The sequence below is a fragment of the Homarus americanus genome, unplaced genomic scaffold (genome assembly GCF_018991925.1).
Source record: "Homarus americanus isolate GMGI-L3 unplaced genomic scaffold, GMGI_Hamer_2.0 scaffold20930, whole genome shotgun sequence".
Lineage (NCBI taxonomy): Eukaryota > Metazoa > Arthropoda > Malacostraca > Decapoda > Nephropidae > Homarus > Homarus americanus.
Window position 1 is genome coordinate 201631 of NW_024748502.1, and position 5870 is coordinate 207500.

A 5870-nucleotide genomic window follows, 5' to 3' on the forward strand; every position below is an offset into this window, starting at 1 on the left:
AACAGACTCCCCCATCACTCCGTGTCAGTCGCCCCGTCAACCTGCCTATACCAGATGTGTGCTGTACTGCCCTGGTGCTCCCCTCCCTCTATACATACCTCTGCAGCTACACACAAACACAACACACCCAAAATACTCCTGGTATACATCCTGTCCCTACACACACACACACACACACACACACACACACACCCGAGGATGAGTTACTACACCACGTGAACACCACACCACCGATGTCTCTATGACCACGTGAGGTCCTTCATATCAACACCCGAGGACGAGTTACCACACCACGTGAACACCACACCACCCGATGTCTCCATGACCACGTGAACACCTCACCACCTGGTGTCTCCATGACCAGCCCAGGCCTGGGCCATCAACTGTAAACTATAATAATTTGTATGTTCAATCATTGTTCCTTCTCCTTTTAGTAATGAAAGCTTTTGTTAAACGACCCACCTACCCCATGTCTTTGTATGTAATAAGTCATTTTTGTCTAATGTATATTTTCAGCCTTCGGGCTGCCGACTTTTTCAATAAACCGTAAATTATTATTATTATTATTATTATTATTACACACACACACACACACACACACACACACACACAAACCCCTTCAAAATACACACCTAATTCAAGACAGCACTAAATGACTACAAAGTTTAGAAGGAGATGGTCAGCCAGTGAGCTATTTCTCTTTTAAAGATGGCATCTTCTTAGCTTTGTATGCACCTTGGGGAAATAAACTTAACTTAGCTTTATGTGTACTTCTGAGGCTGAAACTTTACCATTTTATGTACGATATTATTAACTTCTTTTAATTTAATCTTGAGGAAATATATTTTTCATTCTTTATTTGAGTCGTTTAATGGAATAATTAGGTCAAGGTCAATGTCAGAGGTCATCCATGAAGGTCACCCGACGATATCAATCATCCATTTCCACTTAAAAGTTTGATTTTTATTTTTTCTTTACCGAATATTAACAACAATATAAATATACAATATATTTTTGTTCTTATATATATATATATATATATATATATATATATATATATATATATATATATATATATATATATATATATATATATATATATTAATATGTTATAAGGATCAATATAAAAGTTTTTAGGTTATTCATTTAATTTCAGCCTTACAATATTTATTTTTATTTAAATTTTTGCAAATTTTCAACGTCAAATTGTTCCTAACCCGTCCATCACGTTTGCAAGTCAACTACGTTTATTTATGAGAAAACACGAATAATAATTTTCGCATAAATTTCACTAAAAAATGCATTTCATTATGTTACTTTAAAATTCAGCTCATTTCCACCACACAAATATTTATTTGGGGTGTGTGCAAGTTTTTAGCCTATGGAGAGCCTTCACATAATTATTTTTTTCGACTCAGCGATATCTTTTGTACAGCCAGTATTTTTCTGGCAATGGAAAGAGTATAATTTTTTCGGGGGTTCTGTATTCATCTCATTTTCAAAACTTTCTGTAATAAGATTTTGTGAAAAGTTTTGAAGACACAAAGGTGAGATTACGTGCGAGGTCTTAACTCGAAATTAATGTTACTGTGGGAATTATAGTGTTACAGTGGTATTCATAGTGTTACAGTGGTATTACATTGGGACATATAGTGTTACGTTGGGGATACAATGGGATTTATAGCATTACATTGGTGTTACAGTGCGATTTATCACGTTATAATGGTGGTACAGTGGAATTTGTCTTATTACAGACGTATTACAGCGGAATTAATAACGCTACAGTGGTGTTACATTAGAAGTTATCGTGTTATATTGGTGTTTATCGTGTTACATAGGTACTACAGTGGACTTTACAGTGGTGCTATGAGATTTAAATTTTAAATATCAGAGAGAGAGAGAGAGAGAGAGAGAGAGAGAGAGAGAGAGAGAGAGATTTAATTAAGGCAGAGACTATCTGACAAACTTTCCTTAAAACAAAAAAAACATTAATTAATAAAGCCAATGCAAGACTGTCAAACATTTCAATACTTCCCGTAAAACAAATAAAAAAAATACTACTTTGGTTAAGACCGTCTGAGTAACTTTCGATTCAGAGACTTAATACTTTGACTCATTTAAACTTTCACAGGCTGACGGAGATGTTTGCTGTAGGTGTTGCTTTAGTGAGCTGGTGAATTTGTTGTTGTCGTGGGGTGAAAGGTAGTGATTAGCATTGTCTTGACTCGTTGAAATGAGAGTTGTATGTTGTCATAGTTGTGTGCGTGTGCGTGTGCGTGTGTGTGTGTGTGTGTGTGTGTGTGTGTGTGTGTGTGTGTGTGTGTGTGTGTGTGTGTGTGTGCATGGTAACTGGGTGCCTCGTAGGCCCAGGCGAGACCGGCAGTGCAATCCGGTCCTGTTCGTGTGACTGACCAGCCCTTTCGAGGAGCCACTCTGCTCACCCCACATGGGGAGGGGGTTGGAAAAGGTGCCCTAAACATAGCCTGCTTAAAAAAACAGCCTGACTTTGCAACCGTATGCAGTAAGGTCATCCTTAAGCGGTCGAAAACACAATCATAATCACAGACCAAAACAAAAACAAGCTATACAACCTCTTATGGTGGCTGCATGGAATTTCAGGACCCTTCTGGAAGCTGGCACAAATGAGCGTTCTGAAAGAAGAACCGCCCTTGTGTCAAAAGAGCTGGCTAGGTATAACATCGACATAGCAGCCATTAGTGAGTCCCGGCTCCCAGATGAGGGTCGACTCACAGAACGGGGGTCTGGCTATACTTTCTTCTGGAAGGATAAGCCTGCTGCGGAGAGAATCCACATTTATGGAGCTGGCTTTGCCATCTGCCAACGCATCCTACACAGGCGAACTGAAATGCCTGTTGTGATCAACGAGCGCCTCGTGACGCTCCGAGTCCCACTGAATCACTCACGTCATGCCTTCTTCATCAGTGCATAAGCCCCTGAGAAGATAAGGTTGTGCTCCTAGGCGACTTCAATGCCAGAGTTGGAAGAAATGCTGACATCTGGTAGGGAGCCATAGGAGAAATGGAGTAGGCAAGTGTAATCCCGACGGCCTACTCCTCCTTAGCAATACCTTGTTTAAGCAGGCTGACAAGTTCAAGGGTTCGCGGCAACACCCACGATCGAAACACTGGCATCTCATTGACTTCATCACTGTCAAAGAAAGAGATCGCCGAGATGTCCTCATCACCCGACCCATGCGTGGCTCAGACCACTGCGCCAAAAATCATCGGCTTGTCAGAACCAAGCTATCACTTCATGTCGCCCCAAAACGGCGAAGGCAGCAAGCCTCAAGAAAAGGTTTAAACACTAAGAGTTTGGAAGATTCATTGGTAGCACATGCTTTCAGAGAGCAGCTCAAACATGGGCTCATAAACAACCCGACAACAAACAACCCAAATCCTAGTGCCGAATGGGATATTCTCAACACTGCCATGACAAAAAGCTACAGAGAGACCCTTGGTCAGATTGAAAGAATACACCAGGACTGGTTTGATGCAAATGACCCGGCAATCAGTGTACTCGTTAAAGATAAACGTGGTGCTTTAACTGATTGGCAGAAAAAACCTCAGTCTCAGGTCAAAGCTGATACCTTTCACAAGAAGAAAGCGGCGGCCCAGCAGGAACTTCGTAATCTAAAGAACGACTGGTTTAAAAATAAAGCATGTGAAGCATGAAAATTTGCAGATCAGCACAAGAAGCACGAATTTTTCAATTCCACTAAAACTTTTTATGAACCAATCACTCGTGGCGCAGACCCCTCCACTCATCCGACGGTAACTCCCGAAATAAAGACGATGGAGGCATCCTTCAGTACTGGATGAGGTAGCTACTGCCATCAAACAGATGAGAAATAACAAAGCCTCAGGGACTGCTGAAATCCCAGCCAAGGCTGTATACAGCAGGAGGCTCTCTGCTTACCAGCCGACTCCACTCTCTCCTGGAGACCGGTCAGACAGTGGCATCTACCGCGGGATCTCGCTACAGTCCGTAGCTGGCAGGATTATTGCCCGCGTCTTCCTAAACAGACTTCTTCCTGAGGCGGAAAACTTCCTCCCAGAATCTCAATATGGCTTTACACCATCACGTGGCACGACTTACATGATCTTTGCTGCCCGTCATATACAGGAAAAGTGCAGAGAACAGCGTCGTGACCTGTACATGGCTTTCATCGACCTAACCCAGTCCTTCGACTCGATCCACAGGGAAGCCCTCTGGTGGACCCTCAGCCGTTTTGGCTGCCCAACAAAATTCATCGCCATTGTGAGGCAAGTCTACGATGGCATGAACGGCAGTGTCCTGCACAATGGCACCCAGTCTGAGTTCTTATCCATCCTAATGGGGGTTAACAAGGGTGTGTACTGGCACCAACTCTCTTTTCCATTTTCTATGCTGCCTTCCATACTCGTGCCAGTGCCAATTTAGGCGGCGGGGTGGACATTGAGTACCGGATGAAGTATTTTTCAACATAAGACGACTCCAGGCATGAACAAAGGTGTCGGCAGCTTCCATTACTGAACCTCAGTATGCAGACGACTTCACCCTTGTTGCTGACACTGAACGCGACCTACAACAGATCCTGAACACCGACACAGCTTAACGGTACTACCCTCTCTAATGTTACCTACTTTCGGTATCTTGGCTATAACCTGTCCTACACCGCGGACATCGATGAAGAGATTCAATATCGAATCAGATGTGCATCTCAAGCCTTTGGTAGACTCCGAAACCGTGTCTTCAGCTGTAGGAAGCTGATATTATGTACAAAGTTACACGTATATCGAGCAGTGGTCCTCCGCACCCTGCTATATGGCAGCGAGACATGGGTCACATGCAGGAGACACCTCAAGGCACTTGAAATCTTTCACGAACGTAGTCTACGTTCCATCCTTCAAGTTTTCTGGGTAGAAAAGAGAACAAATGGCAGTATTCTTGTTGAAACCAACTGTAGGAGCATCGAGGCTACCATTATCTATGAATAACTACGCTGGACTGGCCACGTTACCCTCATGGATGACAGTAGACTGCCAAAACAGCTACTTTACAGTCACCTACCGAATAGTAAATGTAACACTGGTGGGTAACTCAGAAGGTATAAGGATAGTCTTTAGGCAAACATGAAAAAGTGTCAAACCTGGGTGACGATTACTCCACATCGTAACACCTGGTGGAGCACCACATGAGAAGGTGTCAATACTTTCGAGTTAGCCCGACTCCAAACCGAGGAAGACAAGCGCCAACGCCGGAAAGACGCTGCCACCGCCCTTTCCGCACCAGATGTAGCCCTCCACATGTGCAACATCCGTGACGACTCTGCCGGTCCCATATCAGCCTCTTGAGTCACGTCAAAACTCACCAATGAAGGTGACATCGTTAATAACATATCATTGTATCATAGCTGGAAGATCGTCATACTCCATTCCGAGTGACAGCAAAGTAGTAGTCGTAGTAGTGTGTGTGTGTGTGTGTGTGATGGTTCGATCACCGGGCAGGATGAAACTATGGGCAAGTTTCTTTACGTTATTTGCCTCTGTCTACCCAGCAGTAATTGAGAACCTGAATGTTAATCGACTTGCAATTCGTGTTCTGGGGTTAACCAGTGCAGTTGACGAGCTGTCCGGTCTTGTCGGACTATTCCTTGACACTGCGTCATGCAGCTCGTTAACTCAGGAAGTGGTTGTTGTATTGGCGACAGCCTCTGCACCTTAAACAAATTCACGCCTAGGTGGCCCTTGAGCCGGCCATCTTCGTTACACTTGGGGCAACCAAATGTATGTGTGTGTGTGTGTGTGTGAATCAACAAACACACTCCCTCAAGAACGATCAAATTTGAGCAAACGAGTCCACGACCGAAC